This window comes from Serinus canaria, chromosome 8 (genome assembly GCF_022539315.1).
Source record: "Serinus canaria isolate serCan28SL12 chromosome 8, serCan2020, whole genome shotgun sequence".
Taxonomy (NCBI): domain Eukaryota; kingdom Metazoa; phylum Chordata; class Aves; order Passeriformes; family Fringillidae; genus Serinus; species Serinus canaria.
This window is the reverse complement of record NC_066322.1, coordinates 5833031-5853531: the sequence shown is the minus strand read 5'-3', so window position 1 is coordinate 5853531 and position 20501 is coordinate 5833031. Positions and strand designations below refer to the sequence as shown.

General features: G+C 40.9%; 1 protein-coding gene across 4 annotated transcripts in view; it reads left to right on the top strand.

Moving 5' to 3' along the window:
• Positions 1 to 991: 991 nt before the first annotated feature.
• Positions 992 to 20501, top strand: part of ZFYVE9 (zinc finger FYVE-type containing 9) — a 56868-nt gene continuing 37358 nt past the window's right edge. For 3 of the 4 annotated variants that reach the window (XM_050977184.1, XM_030226633.2, XM_030226634.2), the window contains exons 1-2: positions 2366 to 2474; positions 17504 to 17606. The gene's annotated coding sequence lies outside the window, so the exon portion shown is untranslated. Of the gene's footprint in view, positions 1158 to 2365; positions 2475 to 17503; positions 17607 to 20501 lie in introns of those variants that run through there. The other variant, XM_009088724.4, reaches the window with a different exon arrangement.

Genomic DNA, 20501 nt, shown 5'->3' with positions numbered 1-20501 from the left:
TGGTTTGTACACAGTGTTTCTCACTATCGATACCGAAATGTTTCTTCTTCTAGCAGAGGGAGCACATTGAGAACACAGGATGGGCAATAAGCTGCTCTAAGCTCAGGTGTCTGGCACCACAACTGCCTGGAGCAGCTTCCTGGAGCTTGTGGAGTTTGCTGCTCCTCTAGATACATCTTCATTAGGAACAAGTCACGAGGCATCCAAGATACCCAGGAGGAATGGGGAATGAGACCATGTCCCATCACCTTAACCCACAGAGATGATTCCCATTGCTCCTAACTGACGTTTTGCATGCTTTCATGCTTTGACTTCTTGCAAAACAGCCAGATATGATACCCTTCAGGAAAAACCTCTCTGTGTTTGGTGAGAAGACATCCCAATGAATGGCTGCATCCAGAGAAATAAAAGTAGAACAAAATTATGGTAGCAATATGCCTCTGTGAGACAATCACCGATGGCAAAGCTATGCACTCGCATGCATTTGGCCAGAGGTTAAGGAGTGTTATGCCACACACTCTTTAATTAATTTATCTTTTTTTGTTGTCAGGCATATTGTGCGTTTATCAGTCTGAGGTGTTTCATGAGAACCATTTTGAGGATATTAATTGTGTATTGCACAAATCTGAACACCTCATCTGTGCTTCACAAGCATGACAACACTAATTGCTAAAGAGATAGCAAGTTGGGGTTAACCAGGAACGCTTTATGGGAGTAAATAAATTCCATCTCCATTAACATGCTACTCCCAGCTATGATGGATGAGCATTTTTTATCTCCTCAGCTATTTGCCCATGGATTGATGATTCAGTTGATTGGGAGTATCTCATATTTTTCGCTTGAAAAGCACATAGTTCCACCAGAATCAATGAATAAACATTAAGTGCTTCCCTTTCATTTCAAGCAGGATGGGCTGATGCTCTTGGAGCAAGAAGGCCTAGATTTTATCACCGGGGCTCATTACACTGCATTCACTGACATATGTGGCAAGTTAATGGAGAAGCCCAACCTGCCGGAAAGTGATGGCCTGTATGTGTGAAGGCCTGGGAAGAGGGAATGGCCGTGCAGCTGCATTAGCAGCCACCACACTCACCTTTCCCTCCTTCCTGGGCTGACATGGCACTGCTGCAGCTGGGAGATCACGGACCTGCACAAAGGTGAGGGGACAGCGACTCCTTCCCATTCCCCCGGCACCAAATGAGCCTTTCCTGAAGAGGAACCGAGGTGAGGGGCTCCTGAGGAGAGGGATGGGGGTTCCTGAGGCGAGGGCTTCCTGAGGAGAGAAATTAGGGGTTCCTGAGGCAGGGGCTTCCTGAGGAGAGAGATTAGGGGTTCCTGAGACGAGGAATGAGGGGTTCCTAACGCGAGGGATGAGGGGTTCGTGAGGGGCTGGACGCTCGCTCGCCCGGTGAGCGCCCGGCTGCAGGCGGCGGTGAGGGCGCGCTGTGGCGGTTCGCAGCCCGGGACCGGCCGCCCCCCGCCCAGCCCGCGCCCGCCGGACCGCGGCACACGCGGTGAGAGACATTTCCTGGAGTTCCCGAGCGCCCGCAGCCAGGCGAAGAGTCCCGCTCCCGGCATGGGCGGCCGCCTCCTCTTGGAGAGAGAACGGGTGAGACTCCGGGCGCAGTGTCACGGTTTGGCGTGCCCTGCCGGCTCGCCATCGCGGCTTCTGTGGGGAATGAGCGTGGTCGTTTGTTGTTATTTGGTGGTTGTTTTTTTCTTTTTTTTTTTTTCTTTTTGTGTGTTGTGTTTCTCTTTTTTTTTCCTTTCCTTTTTATTTTTAATTTCTGTAAGCCTCTTTCCTGTGGACTGAACGTGTCTGCCAGCGGATGGCTCCGGGCCTCGCACCTCTCGGGGCGGCCGAGGGCGTCCCGCAGGATTGGTGTCCCTCTCCGATTGTGGAGACGCTCAACATGAAATGGCGAGATAACACATGTTCAGTTCCCAACCGCGAGTCCTTCTGACCAGGTTTTGTGGAGTGGTCACACTACACACACTGCAGCTGGTGCCCGGAGGTGCGTCCCTCGGCCGCGGGCCACCGGCAGCGCCCGGTGGCGGCGGTGGGTGCCTGGTGCCGCCCCCGCCTCTGTGTGTGTGTGTGTGGCTGCGGGGGCCGCGGGCTCGGCGGATCCCCGCGGGGACAGAGCGAGCGGCTGCTCCCGCTGTCCGGCCGTTGCGGGGGTGCCGGTGCGGACCCCGGCGCCCGGTGCGGCGGTGCCGGCGCGGACCCCGCGGCGCGGGGCGGGGGCGCGGCAGCTCCGCGCCACCTCCCCGGCGGTGCCGCAGTGCCGTGCGCTGCCACCGGGGCCGGGCAGGGGGCGCTGCTGCCGGGCGCTGCGGCGGCCTTGGCCGCGGAGGCAGCGAGCGAGCGCGGCTGGCGGCGGCGAGGGCGCGCCGGCCCCCAGCGCTCCCGGGGCGGACCCGGGGGAATCTCCCTCGCCATGCAGACCCGGCAGCGCCTGCTGCCTCCCCAGGTGAGTGAGCGGAGTCCGGCACGCCGCCCGGGGGCCCGGGAGGCCGGGGTACCCCGCTCCCCAGGCCCCTGCCGCCCGCAGCGAGGCCCCGCGGGCGGGCGGGGAGGGCTCCGGCGCCTCGGTGGAGCCGCCGTAAAGCCGACAGCGCCCTGGGCCTGCCGGCTCCGGGCGCCCCCTCGCCCCGCCGCCCTTGTCCTCGGCACGCCACCAAGGGGAAGGCAGCGGTCGCCCCCAGTCCTCCCCGGCGGCCGCCGTGGTCCTTTGAGCTCCCTCCCCGCCTTTCCCCTTCCGTCCCCGGGCGTCCGGACCGGGTGACCCGCTCGCCCGGGGCACCTTTCTCCCCGCGCCGGCGATGCCGGGGATGGGGAAGGAGCTGCTGCTCCCCCCGGGACGCCCCGGGTGCCGCGCGGGGCAGGGTGAGGTTGTGCCCGGGCAGCCGCGGCTGCCGGCCCGGGCAGGGGAGGATCCCTGTTGGCATCTCGTGCCCTTTTTATGGCCTGATCTCCGCTCTCTCCCCGGGCAGGGAATGTTACTTGCTCATCGCGATGTGTAACAAGTCACTCCTGCAATGATGGTAGTGGTGGAGGGGGATGGGGAGAGCGGGCGGGATGCGTTTTATAACATCTCTAATTACGTGAAATTGTGGTCATGTCTCACTCTAAGAATAACTGGCACTCTTGACATGTCAGACTTTTTGCAGAGGTAGACTAGTTTTTTGCTCATAAATGTTATGGCTGAATAGGTGCCTGTGGCAGAATGTGGCTCAAGAAATGTTTTTATCTTCTTAACCAGACCGAAAAACAAGTAGCAGATGGAAATTGATAGACTTTATGTTTTCCTGTTAATGATCTTTTTTATTTATAGACAGGATATTCCTTATTATTTTATGAGAGAGGTTTTTCAGAGAGTGTCATTTTTTGCACATATTTTCATTCAGTTCAGATATGAAAAGTTAACTGAATTCCATCAGTCTTCTTATTAAGTGTGATTGTCTCAGATTAGAATTTCTGAGTAACACTGCCCTCAGTTTTTGGGTCCAGACAGAACCCAAACGTGGAAGGAGCCGTGTAAAAACAAATAAAACAGTAATAATAAAAAAGATGCTCTGCCTGAATAAAAGCTTTTCTTTTCTTTGGGCAGCATTTAACTGACTAGGCAAGGCTTTAAAATATTGTAATTAACTTATATTAGCAAGTAATTTTCAATTGCATGGAACACATCTAGATTTTAGATACACCTTCAGTGGTTGAGACATCCAAATCCTTTGTTCCTGCCTGAACCCTCTGTGTGCTTCTTTTTATAAAGTTAAGGCATGTGATGCAAAATGAGAAGAACAGTCCTTGACCCAAGAGAGACAAATTTAAAAATCTCTTCAGAGGTTTGGGGAATCTGAAATGGAGGCTGAAGAAGGGTTTAAAATTTCAAACAAGCATCCCCCTCTAATTGAAGCCCTGATCAGCCCTGAACAAGTTACCATGTTCTGACACTCAGTGATTTATTTGCATTGCTTTATGGTGCCTGCTTTAGTGTGTGAGAAAGGAAGAAACCCACCCCAAAACCGCCCTGCTGACTCCTGATGTTGGGTGTTATTTTTGTGTGTTAGCTTTGAGGCAGTTACGAGGCTGGGGATTAAATACTTTCAAACACACACTCATTTCAGGATCTGAGGCCTGGGGCTAAGGCTGAGATGAAATACAGTTTTTTTAGCTTGGCATAAAGTCTGGCTGTGATTGTCTCAGGGAACAAAGGTAGAGATTGAACAAAGATGCAGTATTAAAACTTGTGGCCAAAGAATGATAAGCTTTTAATGTCTGTTGTAGTCTGTCCACTTGCTGTGCCAGCTTTGGCAGAAAACAGCTTGATTGTTTTTCAGTTTACAGGCTATCTATAGAAAATTACTTGGAAATTATTTTGCTAAAGGATTAGAGTGGCCTTTTGCTTTTGAATACAGGTTGGCCAGAAAGACGTTTTGAGAAAAAGTTGTGTGTTCATGTTTTGTTGATCAGAAAAATCTTTTCTATATGCTAAGCTGAGAATCTTCCCAATAAAACTGATTTTCTTAACTGAAAATCAGTTAAGGAATGATAGTTTCAGTGCACAGTTAGTCTGTGTGCTGATGAATCTGTGATCTTTTCCAGAACACTGTTGTAAGATGCCAGTATATTCATAGGCTTCTTTGAAAGTGTTATATAAAGGCTAATGTTTATTTTTGTAACATGACTGAGATTAAAGAAGTTGAAGGGTGGCCTGTTTATGGTTCTATTTGTGATTCTTTAGGAGACTTGGACTTTTATGTGGACAGAAATGTGAACTAATATGCTTGGTTTTCCCTCCTGGTGTTTCTGTAAAGTATTGAGAAAGGTACAATGGTACTACAAGTTGAGAAAGCTTTGTGTATTGATAAGCAATAGAAAGTCAAAAGTAAATGGCTGAAAGTAACTGAAAGTATTGAGTTTGAGCTGATAGAGACTTTTGTGTTAGCTAGAAGTGTTGGCTATATCTTGCAATACTGTGAAAATTGTGTCAATTAATGAAGATGGATAGGATGATATAAAATATACATCACGGATTCTTCATTGACGTAGTAGTTTCTACTTAAATTGGAATTCAGGAAAATAGATTTCAGGATATGTATTGATACAACTTTTTGGACTAATAACTAGAGCAAAACATGGTATATAGTTATAAAAAATGCACACTGAAAAATCAGTGTGATAAAAATAAGTTACCTTTACCATAATGCCCATAAATATAATTTATATGTAAAGAATAATTATTGGTCTTATATCTATAAATAATTTTATTTTTACATGCAAGTAAAGTACATTCCTACTTACTATCTGCTTGGCTTAGTTTCACTTTAGCTGCTATTCAGGTTGCCATAGCAGACAGATAGAATAGGAAAAATACTTTTAAGGTGAGTTTATATTTATTCTTTCACTGAATAAATCCACACTGGTTTATTACTGGATTATTCCATCAGTAATTATATTACTGCTATATTGCTGCAAGAGACAAGTAGAGATGGCTAATATTGGTACTCCTTTTTCAGAGATAACAGCCCTCCAAGTAGTACATCAGCATCAAATAGGCTTAACATGAGTGGCAGATGAAATCCATAAAGTGTCACTTAAACTATTTTAAAAGTAGTTATTAGAGAAATCAAATTAATTTTAAAACATAGGTCGAAGGCAAGAATGCATAGCCAGGAACTTCAGGGTGTCAACAGAAGGTAAATTTTTCCTTCCCTATTCTTTTTTCCAGATCTGCTCAAGGGAGAGGGGACATAAAGCAGCAAGTCCAGTCGGCTGAGATTTGCACAGGCATAGTTCTGTTACAGTAAAAAAAAAAGGAAAAAGAAAAAAAGGTGATAAACTATGTGAAAAACAGGTGTAGAGTCACAACCTGTAGATCCTCTGTGTTTTAGGAAGTGTGGAGCTGGAGTGCTCTCTGAAGAGCTTATGTGATATCTTCAGTCTGAGGATAAACTAAGGCAATAGTTGTGTTAGTTTTGAAGGCTGGGGAAAAGAGAACTTTAGGAAACTTCAGCATTGTTTTGTTTTCATGTGAAATTTAATCATTTGGAAATGTCAATTTGCAGCAGTGTGACCATATGTTATGCTTTGAAGTTTTGGGGTTGATGGATTGAGGTTTTCACATGTTTTGTCCCTAGTGTACATTGAACAAAGGAAAACATGCACTTAAGTGCTGGATTTTCATTTGCACTGTTTTTTTGTTTGTCTCTATGTTTCTTGAGTAGAAATGATCAACTTTCATATGGAATTATTTGCAGATAGTGCTCATAGCTATACCCCTCTATATTTTGTCTCTGTATTGTATATAGAATTTATAAATATATTTTTCTTTCTTGCTACATGTGTTAATATTGTTCATACTATACCTCTGATATTTTGGTGGCAACTGAAGTTACAAACCTATCTATAAATCAGTGGGGTATCAGTAGTATCAGTTGTTTAAGGGAACACACTGAAGGTCCAGAAGCATTCTAGTAAGCTCTGCTAGGATTTTCTAGGTTTGTCTGTCAAGAATTTTATTGCATGCTGCTTGTTTCCTATGCTTCCCCTTCCTTTTGATATCCACAGCAAGCTTGATGAACTTTTGTTTTTAAGAGCTTGACAGCATAGTGGACTTGAGTAGGGCTTTACATTTGGAAATGGTATTGCCCTTAACAACTTCTCAAACACTGTTTTGTTGTATTTCTGTTGTAATTTGGTTCCAGCATAGTGACAAAGGTGGGAAGCTTTCCCATGGAGGCTTGAGGCATCAGCTGGTGCTTTAAGCAGTGCTGCTGAACCCTGTGTAGGGGATGGTTTTGTATGTAAAGCAGTGCAGTTAATGTGCCTTTGCTGGTGTCTTCCTGGTTTTTGACCTGACTTGAGCTGAACTGATGTTTGCAGGAGCTACAAAAAAGCACTAAAGCCTGATGTACACAAAGCTAGATGGGTTTCTTCTTCTGCTGTTTTCTATGTGTGTAAACATTGTAGAATTCAGTTTGATAACTATTTTAGGGCTGTTTCCCAGCTATTCTTCATAAGAGAAATTAGGCATGATCAAAGATGCTTGAAGTGTTTTGTGCTTTTCTTTGCTTGAGCTGAGACTATCCCTTGTCCAGTTAAGAGCTAGAAAAGAAATGCTTTATACCAAATTATAAAGCATTCTTCCATGCTGACTGGAAGTGTTTCAGAATTTTCCTTACTGAGTACTTGTAGTACAGTTTTGCAGAAGAGGGGTTTTTTTATTAGTTAAATGGTAGCTGGGAGGAGCTTGTCATTCCTCTTTCCAGTGTACAAAGAATCCAGAGGACATTTCCTATCAGGTGATAAATTGAAATTATGCCATACTTGGGTCAGAGATTCATGTGTGCTCTATCAATTACAGAAGAGCTCTAGCTCTCTAGTTGTACTTAACAGCCTTCTGGATTCTTCCAGTTTTAAAAAACACTGTAGTTTTTATTTACTTTGACAATATACTGAAACCTTTTTTAATAAATGATCAAACTCAAATGTTACACACGTTTTGGGTACAACATTTCTATTTCACTCCAAGTTTAAAATTTTGTTTAGGGAAGCAATATGGGTAAAATACTTTAGCAGATTCATAGCAGATTATCAATGGAAGAACATACACTGGTACTTTTTCCCAAAAAGTAGTGTGATGCACTTAAAAGAAATTGGTAAATGTTCAGTAGAAGAAGAGGATCAAAGAGTTTTCTAAATCACATAATACCTTTTTTATCTGTGAATGACACTGACTATTACAGGAGCTTTTCTTGTTTCCAGGTTCAGTTTTGTTGTGTCAAAACTCTGCTTTGAACTCAGTGTACATGTTGTCTTAGCTGTTTGCACTCCAAGTGTGAACTAGAAGATTGACTTAGGAACACTAAAATAAAGGCCAAGCCATGGGAAACTATGATTTTACAGTGTATGTAGTTACTATAAATTCAAGAAGAATTGGCAAATCATATGAATATGCATAAAATTTATTGCTTGACCAGTTGGCCAGTCATATAGTTGGAAGTTTGTAAGATACTACATCACAAAAATTGTAGATATTTTCAGGTTTGTGATTTTTTTCTCAGTTATTGTTTACTGTGCTTCTCTTGCATTTCTTTTAACCCAGTCAATTAAACTGTTCTCTCATCTGTTTAATTTTCTTCTTCAACAGCTTTGATTTTTTTTTCCTCTCGTTTTGAACTGTTGGATTTTAAAAGGAAGGTTGAAGATTGGTGTCAATAATAGTAAAAGATGAGTCCTGGTTTCTGAGGATGTAGATTCCTCTGCTCTGTGTGGTGCACAGACCTCATTCTGATCTTGGGTGTGCCACACATCCAGTATTTCTGAGGTGCACTTTGGTGATGAGTGTGGGGGTGAAGGTAAACCCTGCCCCAGTCATCTGCTGAAGGTGCCTGGTAGAATCAAATTTGTATTCCCACTTCAAGTTCTGCAGCTCTGAGCTTTGCATAGCAATTTAAGCAAAATGAAATTAATCTTGTTTCTCTGCCAGGTCGGGAAGTGCAGTGAGTGAAGAGGTGCACATTTGGTTTTTCTGCAGGTGTTGCAGAGAAGCAGAGGCAGTGGGCTGCTGTGATTTATTGCAGAAGAGAGGTGGATAATGTGCTGGTGGTTCTTAAATAAATATGATACGAAAGAGAGAAGTTTATTTTGTGTGTTATTCCCAGCAACTGCTGAGTAGGGTTATTGCTGACCTGTCTTTTTAGTGCATCATCAAGGGGCTTGTTGCCTGACACCATCCAATACTGAGGACAGAGAACTGGGCTTGATTACCCTAGACCTCTAAAGAGTTCAGTGGTTCTTGTATTGAGTCAGTGCAGTGTGCTGGAACCAGTCATAAAGGAGCTGAAGCACTGGGAAGCTGTTCCAGATTAGTTTCTGATGGCTGTGACTTATTTTCCACCTGTAATTCAGCAGATTTTTGTGAAAGACTTTCTAAGTAGCAGTGAATTTCTTCCATGATCTGGAGATGGAGAGAAGTATGTTTTGTTTCATGTTGGAAGATGTGTTGAATGAGTTTATTACACTGTAAATCTTATCTGATGTTATATGTATCCAAGTCCTTGGAGATACTATATTAGTAAGCATTTTGTTCCACCATCTGTGGAATGAAAGAATCTTGTTTTTCTGTAGATGTAAATCCTTTTTGCCCCATAGTATCTCTTCCCTTCCTTCTCTCTCTGCATTAATCCCATCTTTCTCACATAACACCATAATTCTGGGGATTTTTTTTCAGAGCTGTGTGGGTATTGATTGCCCAGCAGGTTGCTGCCAAAATACATAGAGCAGCTTGCTTTTCCCTTGAAGGGCAGCCACTTGGATTTGATTTTACTGTGTAGATACTCATTTTCATGACAGATATATATATATATATATATATATATATATATTAAAATATGAGCATAAAATAGTAAATGAACAATATAATCCCATAATATTAATTTCTATAGGAGATTAGATTAAAGATACAACACTTGAAAAGTGGCAGCATCTGAACACTAAATCAGTATGTAAGTCCTCTTGTTCATATTGCTGAGGCTCTGAATACTGAGCTTTCTTTGTAGGCTGGAGGAGACAAAAAAGCTACATGGTTAAAATATACCCAGGCAATCATGCCAATGTAATTTTTTATTCCCTATCTGCACTGTAATGCAGATAAAGGAACATTTAATACAAATTGAGATAATGTAAGAGGAAGGTTCCCTCTTTGTGATTTTTTTTTTCATTTATCCCGCAGTCTTTGAAATTGCACTTTCTCCTGTGATACTGTAGAAATACATGCTATGGCTTGAAAATAGCTTGTTTTTGTGGCTTGTGTTTGGTAGAAAAAGGCACAGGTATTTTTTGTTTACACCCTTTTAGGGCTTTATATTCTGGTATACAGCTGCTGTTTGTGTTGGCCCAGCCACTCTGACAGCCCAGCAGAGCATATTGGTTGTCACTGTGTTACAAAGGTACATTGTAAATGCTGTGTTGGTTAATTCAGAATGAGTATTTTAATGGTCTCTTATTTGGTGAACTTGAAAGTACATGCAAAGCCCACTTCTTAGGTTATATTATTAACAGATTACTTTAAATAGCATATATATTGAAACAGCCTCTTAGCTGAAATACCAAATTGCCCTGATTGTAGTAATTTCATACTGTGTTTTTGTATAAATGATGAAGGCGGCTTAAAACTCCAGCATATTTCATGGGTTTCACAGTTCTTTCTTGATTCTTTTATAAATGCAACTTTAAAAGGTTGTAACTTAAGCATCAGTCCACCTGTGTGCTTTTCTGCTTTCAAGTAATTGTATTGGTGTACTGGCTTAATAGCTTCTATATTGTATTTACCTTGGTTTCACTTAACAAGTCACTTGTAAAATGCATTTTAACCCATCTCTGGAATTTGCTCATAGATTTTCTTTTTGAATACTCATGTAGAATGAATGTGGGGTTTATTATGATGCCAATTAGAAATTGTTTCTTGAGACTCATGGGCAATAGATGGGTGTATATGTAGTGGTTTTGTTCCCTTATTAATTTCCTGTAATAACCCTTGTGGCTATTTTTTTTTTCATTAAGTTTCATTTCTGTACAGATGGCTTTTAAGAGTAATTATACCTTCTAATTTGAGGAAACAGGCAGTAGTGCCTCCTGTGTAGTTAACAAAACTTGTCTTGACTAGAGGTTTCAGATACTGAGATGCTGGAGGGAAGTGGTCCTGGGTGCTGAATACCCACTGTGTGTATGTGGTGCAAAATGCACTTCAGGCTACAAGGCTGGGGGTTTAAATGAATTTGTGAAGGAGCTTAACGATGGTCAGTAATGATGAGGAGGGGTAGGAGGCAGGTTGGCAGTTAGAACAGTGTTTTAGGATATGGATGTTATTTTAGCCATGTGGGGTTTTTTTTTTTGCTTTTTTGATGGCCAACCCTCTAAAGACTTCAGTTTCTGTTTGCAAAGTGGATGGACCACCATTGCTGTTGGGTTTGCTCCCACTGTGGTTAATAAGGTTGTTTACAAGTATGTTTATGCCAGTAATGAACAGTAATGTTGGAACATGAAGTTTCTTACAGGTTTGGGTGTTTTTTGTCAGAGAAAGAAGACGGCTTAGGTAGGGAGAAAACAAATGGATGCAGGAATGTGAGAGGGGAAAAGGGGCCCTCCAGATGAAGAAAACAGGAGCATGCTGAGTATGCTACAGGCTAAGAAGGAGGGGTAAAGAGGTAGGGATTCATGGTTGAGCTGAATCAACCGCCCTGTCAGTGGACAGAAGAAGTGGCAGAGGTTTCTAAGTTTTGATCTGTTTGAGAAATGTTGCTTCTGAGTTTAGAAGAACTTGGAGTTCCTACAACTCTGTAAGACTTCTGATAACTGTATTAACACTCGTAACTCATTAATAAGGAAGGCTTTCAAATATTTTTGGGTTTTGTCTGTTAAGTCTTTATTTCCTGTGACTGCTAACAGAAATACAGAATTACAGGCACTTAGTATTAGACCTAGGACTTCATGGAGCCCAGCATAAATTTCAGGTAGATGTCCTGATTGCCTCAATGGCACAGCATATCAGTGAAAAGAAAAGGCTTTACAGTGCACCTGAATGCAAGTTCCTGCCTGTTTCTGGTGGTTAGTGCTCAGTCCCTTCAGCACTGTTACAAGCATGTTAATTGCCCTGAGCACAGAGGAGGTGCATGCTCAGAAATAGCAGTTTCAGTACGCACTGTTGCCATGGATTATCGAGTTGTATGGAATGAGTTACTAGTTACAGATGACTTAAGACATAATGCACTGTGAGCATCAGCAGTGATGCTAGTTAGATCATGATCACAAACGTGGGAGGGAACTTTGCTACACTTAACAACAGTGTTTTATAATGTGTTTGGTGTGATATGAATATAAAGGTCTGCACAAAATGGGAATTAAGTTACCTACTTAAAGATAATTTCAGGGAGAAGACAGTATGAGATAAAAGTCAGTATTTATTTCAGAGGCGTATGGTAATCCAGCTTTACATAACATAGGATTTGAGAAATAATAACCATTTGGTGTCTATAATTATATTTCTTCAAAAGGTATGTTAGAATTTAGAATGCTCTTGTGTGTCACAGTTATCAGATGAGCAGAGATGACCACAGGAGTGCTGGAAAGAAAGCCTGTTGATAAAAGTGGTGTTAGTAGGTGCCTGACTGCTTTCCAGTGGTCTTTCAGAGTTTTTGCCTGTTCAGATGGTCCATTCTCTAAAGAGCAGCTGAATGTATAAATTGCTGCTTCCAGCAGCTTCTCTCCCCAGTTGGGTACAACTCAGAATTGATGGGCTGGTAAATGGTAGCACAGCAATTTTCACTTCTTGCCCATTGTCCTTTTGGTCTGTCCCATTCTGGTTGTGTGGCACTTCTGGCTTTTATTATCAGCTTTTGCTCACTGGCACTCGCAAGTGTCAGTCCCACATGAGCTTTGTAAAAAAGAACAGTTCTTAGGAGTTGTAGGCTTTTAATTAGAGATTCTAGGGGACCTCAGCCAGTTCTTCCCTTATCGCCCAAATCTAAGAAAGATCTGAAACAATGTTGAGTCTGGGTTTCATTCTTGTTTCTACAATGGAAAAAAGAAAAATTCATAGAGTATTAGAATACAGGATTAATCCACTCTGGGATAGAGTGTGCAGCTTTAAATAATTTTATTCTTCAAATGTGTTAAACATCAGAGTAAAAACCTTCTTAAACACTGAAACATAAAAATCATCCCATAAACCTATTTGTTCTATATGTTTACTTTAGTTTGTGTTTGAATAAAGATAAATAACAGCTTCAGATCAGTATGTTAAATGGATTAATTTTTAAAAATAACTATGTTGTTACATTGATGACATTACTTGGAACTCATGCACAAATTAAGAAACATGATTTCGTATTAAATTTATGTTTAATGCACTGTGCATTAGCTTTTTGTGGTTTACAGTATTTCAAATTTGGAAGTTGCATGAAACAAAGTGTTACAAAACATTAGATACATAAACCACCACATTTTGCTCTACGAGCATATGAGTAAGCTCAGGAAAGGATTTTTCTCTTTTTTTTTTCTTTTTTTTTTTCCAGCTGTGTTCCTCTGGAAAAACTTGCGTGGAAGGCAGCACTGTGGTGTAAACCTATCTATTTGTTCTTCCCCAGAGCAGGGATGGATCCTTTTCCAGGCATCACAGGCAGTTACATAAGCAGGAGCTGGTTCCTGTCTCCAGGTGCTGAGGCCTCTGCAGCAGGCTGAGGCTGCTTGGCAAGGCTGGGGTTTGTCAGGAAAACAAATCAATTGCTTTCTCCTTGAAATAGTAAAAAAGGGTAGGAAATGGAATTTTATTTCTACTGTAAATGGTTATAAAGCAGGTGTCCTTTTCAGTTGAGCTGCTTTTATTTTCTGGAGCACAAAGGTTGATAATGCTGCTGTAGTTGTTCTTGTCTCCCTGTTACTTTTGACTGTGATACTTCCTATAATGCTGCTTTGAAGTTGCTGCTCTTTTGACTGCCTCACTACTGCTCAGGCATGTGTGAATGTCTCCTTATGGAAACTTGGCTGGAGACAAAAGTGGAAATAATGGCTTTAAAATGGCATGGGGGAGAGTCAAGGGAAAAGGTGCAAATATTGGTGAAATAATTAGAGAGGTTGTTCTGCTTTAAGCACTGTCCACCTCTCTGTTCCGTTGATTGGAAAAAAAGACAATCCAGTGCAACATTGCATTAGTTTGTCTTTTGTCAGCATTCATGGGTGGTGAGCTGGTACAAAGTGTTGTATTACACAGGAATAGCCTGCCATGCCCTGGCCTGCTCTTGGGTGCATTTACATGGAGTAATGGAAACATCAGCAAATTATGGAAAGTAAAGCTGAAGGATGCTTGGTCATCTTGAGCTTTTGGTGCAGGGAAGGGATTAGCAGTGACTGTATCTTTGTATTTGTTACACTTCATTTTTGCTGCTGTATTTAGTATTTCTTACTAAATGGATTTATGGTGAGTTTTAATTGGATTTTTCTAATCTGAACTGTGGTATAGACCATGTATTTTTAAAATAATCTGTGTCATTTACTGAGTTTTCTTTAATAACGTCGAATTCTGAAAACAATTAATTTTTTGGCTGATTGCATTGAATGGCTACTACTTTAATTTATTAAGAGAACACTTAATTTTGGAATGCTTAATTTGGGGCCTAATCTGAAGTCCTTGCCATTGCAGGCATTTTCAGGTGTGTGGCAGATATTGCTACTGCTGTGTCACAAACGCTTTGTAATGCCTGCCCTTCCCTTCATTTGGCACCTGCTAGGCAGAAGAACTCCATGTTTGGGGACAAAATTGTTGGGCACCACTATTCCAAACATTACATTGCTTGAGTGAAGAACTCCCTTTTCCATTTGTAAAGGTTTAGCTTCCAGACTGATTGATCAGATAAAAATAATTTTACATTACTGATGTGTGTCCTGGAACTTTCCACCTGTCTCCCCCCTTGTTTGAGTACTCTGATTTCCTGTTAATGTAACCCCCTGCTATGGCATTCCTTGCTGTAGTTAGTTGATATTTTCTTGCAGAGTTGGGGCCTGAACACATCCCCTATCTGTAGCCTCTGAATCTTCCATCTGATACTTCCAGAGTGTAGACAAGGTAGGAAGTGAAGATACCAGTGTTGAAATCTGGATTTGCATGTAAGATAATGCCGAGTTCAACTAATCTAGCAATAATAAAGTGCCTTAAAATGGCTGCAAATGTCTCCCTGCCTACTCAAAGACATCTCCTCACATTATAGAGGATCTGTAGTGTAGTTAAGAGTTGGATCTTTGCCAGTAGATGGAAGCATTTTTTAGCATCTCCTCATGCTTTGAGCATTTTTTGCATTTTTTTACCATAGTATCAAAATTGCTTCTTTTTCAGTCTCTTTCCATTTATTATAAGCTATTCCAGTTTCTGCTAGTTCAGATTACTTTCATTTAATGTTGTAAAGATTTTTTACATTCTTTTTTGTGGAATATCTTTCTAATTATGTATTTTTGGAGTTCTTTCCTTCTATTCTTCATCTTTTCTTTATTCTGAGCACGTCTCTGCTTGTCAAATTTCTCTTCAATTTCTGTTTTCTTTTGCAGTAATTGGTAGTCGCCTTCTTGGAGCTCCTGAGGGAAATCAGAGCTGTAGGGTACAACCAAAGCAGCACCTGAGTGACACTACTGCAGGGCAGGAGACAGAGGGGTTCAGCACACCACCAGCAGAAGGAATAAGGAACTGAAATGCTCCAAGTAGCAAACTGGGACAGCAAGGATACTCAGCCTCCTGCATTTGCTGTGATCTTAGGTCTCAGTGGGCCCATAATTTTAGGTGGAAATGTATGTATTTTTCATAAGTGTGATGGAACCCTTTTTTAGCAGTGTGTGTGATTCAGAGAAAACCTAATAATCACTAGGTTATATGTTGTTGTGAGTATTCTTGGCTCTCATTTGTAGTTATTCCTTTTGTCCTCAATTTTCATTTAAATATACTTCTCTTACATTAAATTTTTACTTGAAAAAGGAGTTGGCTCTGTTGCCAACTTGTTCTTTTTTTCCATGAAATCCAAATGTTATAATTTACTTTTCTTTTCTTTTTTTCTTGCTTTTTGTTTAAATATACTACATTCATATCTTTAAGCGTGCTTTGATTTTTGCATTGATCTTTGTAAGGGGAAATAGCTGCTGAGAGTAAATGTTGAACTGTAAACGAAAAGCTCCAGGACCTCCAGGTAATATCTCTTCAAAGCTTTCTTTGGAGACTGGCAGCCATTGATTGGATCTTCTCTGTTGAGTGGTTACGCACAAAAAAGTCATTACCTGGGAAGAATGGAACAAGGAAAGAGGAGCAGAGTAAAAACAATGAATAATAAAGCTGTGCCCTGAATATTGCTTGCCTAGAAGGTTTGCAGGCTTGGAGCAGGGGTGTCAGCAGAGCTCGTTTCAGCTGTGGGTTGCTAGGGCTGATCCATTTCTGATCAGGGAAGGTTGAACTCTGTGGTTAATGTATGACCGGTTCATGTGGTGTTTGTGATGCAGCTGACAGGCCTTGCCATAAATCACAGACAGAATTGTCATTAATTGATCTGTCTTTTCAAAGGGGTCATGAAAACTGAATCATTTTCCTGTACTACAGGCTGGGAGGGGACCTGGTGGTGGTACAGAAAACCTTCCCCACTGCCACGTGTACTTCACATCCCTTTGAAAAGGCTCGTTCTGAAGCCTTTCAGTGGAACTAAATTTCCTCCACTTCTGTTTTTGCATGCATGTGAAGCCTATCTGAAGAATGTTGTAATAAGATAACATCTACTATTTCCCAGATAACCAAAATTCATTCTCATTTATAGAGGTGGAAATACACATAGCATCAGAAATCTTACTTGTATACAGGAAGAGTTCTGCTGGCATCCAAAGCTGTGGGATTCTGAGTTTGAAAACAGCACTACTCAGAGTGTTGCTGTTCAGTTCATTAGTTTCCTGGAATTATTACTGTAGCTTATTTCTGAAAAGAATAATAAACAGCCCTGGGAGAAATTTAGTGTAACACTGAATATTGCTTTCATGCATGGAGAACTGATATTTTTTTAGCACTGTTAATTTTGCTGGAGCTTGAAGATTTTTTTTCTAACATATGTTGCAGCTTCATCAGAGTACAGATAAATATTTCAACTACCTAACAGGTCAAAATGTCAGTGCTAGCAAACCTTAAAAAATGAATTTACTGTATCTAATTCCTTTTCTTGTTGCACTGTTTGTCATAAACCAGTTTCTGTTTTCTCTGCCCTTGGCTCTGTTGGATTTTTGAGCTATGTTGGCTGTTAGGATGCAGCCTGAGAAAATGAGCACCTGACTTGTAGGAATGCTGTGGATTGAAGAATAAAAGTTTCTTCAGATGTTTTTTTTTTTCTCTTGGGTCCTCCATACTATTGAAGGTTGGTGCTATTATGGGTCTTCTGAGAAGAAGCCTTTAGGAAATGAAGGGAGCCTAAGATTGTAGGGGGAATAATTTGAAGACAAAACCACTTGTTTAGCTGTAACAAAATCAGTGGGAAGCTGATGAATACAGTTTACAGAATTCAGAGGGCTGTGAATTTTTGTTGACTATCAAAGCTACTAGCTCTTTATTTTTGGAAGGCCTATTGTAGTATAATATAATTGATTTCAGAGGCTAGTTTTATAAATTGTTACACTGAAGGTCATCAGGAATACAAGGACAGTTGGAGTTGCTGCATTAGACTGAGGGTTTACAGTTAAATGAAGAATAATAGCAGGTAGATAGCAATGTGGTTTTTATTAGCAACCATTTTTCACCAGACTTTTGGAGAGCAGTAGTAGCACAGTGCACACCCATCTCTGAATTCAAAGCTGCAGATGTAATCCAAATCGTCTGAAGCTTGCAGCATTTGCCAAATATGCCTGTGCTAGCTGCAGTCACGTGTTGAAAAGGACATGGTTTGTGGCAGAATTGCCTGTCATAAAATACATGTTTGTATTTTCTAGGATCAAGTAGAACACCCTGATTCAGCAGAACTGGCTGGTTGTGCTGCAGTCATCATGAGAAGGCACAGGGTCATTAATTTCTTAACATATGTGTAACAAAAAGGTAAGAGGCAAGTTCTGCTTTAAAATATTATGATTCAGAGTTCTGCACCTGAAATGTTTATTATGAATTCTTACAGATATATATTTATATACATACACCTTTGTATATGGATGGATCTCTTATAAAGAAGATGATGGAGTATTTTTAGCAATTTGTTGTTTTATTTGAGACTAATTGCCCATTTTAGAGCAAGGATTGTGTCTTATTTTGTTTGGGGGAGGGGAAAGGCGGGCAAAGTCTTTTTTTCTCAGTCTGTGCTGTAGCCAGATCTCATCAGTTCTAAATAAAGCTATTGCTCAACTCAGAACAAAGTGTTCATTACAGCAGAGGTGCCTGACTCGCAGGGACAGGTAACACAGATCGCCGAAGGGAGCTGGAACAAGATGTGCACTTGACCATTGTTTGTTGGGGTTGAAGGAAGTCTTCAGGAGCCCTGGATCTAATCAATCTGTCTGTCCAGTCCATCTGTGCTGTCGTGCTATGGGAAAATGACATTTTCTAGATGTGTGATTTTTATCAGGATGAATAAGCAATGTTTGCTTTCAGTTTGATCATGCCCTTTGTGACTTCCATCTTAGGAGCTTTCCATGGGTATTTTTTATGGGGACTATCATAAACTATTGGAGCATTTTGTGTAATAAGAGATTACTGAAATGCATAGGTTCACAGTTTGATATTGAAAGAGCTGTCTCCACAGGACAGCATGACAGAAAATCCTGAGATCCTGTTCTGCCTCTTTACGTATTCTCTGGTTTTTAGGTCTTTGCTATGAGGCCAATAGTTGAATGTCAGTATTATTTCCTTTCAGTGCATTTTTTTATTACAGTGTTTTAATGTGATTATGAGCTGATCATCCACTGTTAAAAGACAATTAGAAAGACGAAAGGCTGTCAGCTCCCCTGGTGAAAACATCCCAAGGATAATTTAGGATGTGCAGTGCAGAAGATCATGGGTTACATAATCCCTTATCATAGAGCCCAACACAAATACGAGTCTGGCTGCTTTGCAGGTGTAACACAAGGCCAGTCTCTTGTACAGTTCATTTCCTAGGAGCAAACTGGCATGTGGGATATCTGAGCTCTCTTGAGAGGCAGTCTCCAAGGCTATGCCTGTTTGAAATAGCACCTAATTTTAAGGAAGGTTTTTCTGTCCTTATGTCCTTCTTTCCCTCACTATGCAGCTGAAGTCTGTGTTGTGTTTGAATGCTGTGATGACAAGGGCAGTAATTCTGGGTAGATATGACACACACATTTCTGGTACACGTACCTTTAAATTAAGACATCAAGGGAGAGTAAAGCGTGTAAGTTTCATGGAATGTAAGTTCCTAAGTTTCAGAAATGAGGATGATGATAAGCCCATGCTGTTGTTATGAAGAAATTGAGAAGTAAAACACACTTCCTGAATTATGCATGATGTGTGATCCAACAGGAGCTTGAAAATAATCTGGTTTGACAGACTGCATGTTTTAATTAGCTCTTTGCCCTGAAAGACAGAAGATGACTTTGCAATGGATAACGAGTGATCTTGAGTTCTGGACTTATATACCAGTGGATAGTAACCATTATATTAATCTTTTTTGTATACAGAGTTAGATAAAACATAAAATTTTACTATTTTTCCCATAATTAGTCTTTTCTGAAAAGTCTTTGCATGGAGAACTGTATTTTTGAAACAAACATCTCCTGTTTTTTACTCATTGCTGGTTTGTGCTTCCTTTTCCTTGCACTGGCACAAGGTCCTCTCCTTCATATTGTTCATCCCAATATATAGTAATTTTGGATCTCCTTTTTGGTAGCATACAGCTAAAATTACCACTGAAACTTCTTTCTGATTTGCTGCTGTTTTTATTTTCCTTTTTCCAGAGTCTTAAGTGTTGTGTGTTTGCTCATCTGTTTCTCTCCATGCCATGACTCAGGATATTTGGGCAATACTACAGAGTTTCTCAACTATTAAGGATCCTTGAAAAAATGTCATGCGAACCTTTGTCCTAAGAAGAACTTTGGGATTAGAGTAATTCTAAAACTTCCAAACTTTTATAGTGGTACATGTGAGATGCAGTCAAAAGTCTCAAAAGACCTGTAAAGGAATATGTTTTTTATTTAGCTTGGGCATTTAATAAAAATATTAAAAATAAAATTAAATTCTAAACCACAGGGAAAACAGCTCCTCAGTTATTATGGCATGCTATGTTAGAGCATTTTATTTTCTATTTTGTTCTTGAGTTGCTGGCTATGGTGAGTTGAAGCATTAAATCCTCAACTGGCAAATATGTGAGTTGCTGACAATCAGGAAGCCTTGCTGATATCTGTTAGGAACATGAGTACTCATCCTCCTTTACTGTCAGAGGAGAGGACATTAAGGACTTCTGTGGATTTGGCAGTGTGTTTTGCCCTTGGCAGAAACTTGGAGAAAAGCTCTGGGGGTTGTTGCATTCTTTTATATAATAATAATTATTTTAGATATTAGACCTAAAGATTTGCAGCTGACCTTTTCTGAGAAATACCTACTGCAACAGACAATGAGATCTCATTTAGAGTGGCTGTCAGCTTAGTGACTGTGAGCTTAAAAATAAAAGGTTCTTCATATATCCTGGTACATCAGTGAGTGAAATAACAATGGTGATATAAAAGGTCTTTTCTCTCTTCAGTTGGAACTCATGAGCGCCAAAATTTGTTATGACATTTTTCAGTCTTGCAGTGCCTCACTGACAAATACTCTTTGCATCATTGACTTCAGTTACAGGACTTTGCCTAGGAATAATTATATATGTCTTCATCAATTGTTTGCTAGGAGCAATGTTATCATTATAATGTAAATTAAATACATTATAAATGGATGTGCAATCACCTGGTATTTTGTACAAAACAGTGCTACTTTTTGAGACTCCTGAAGTGC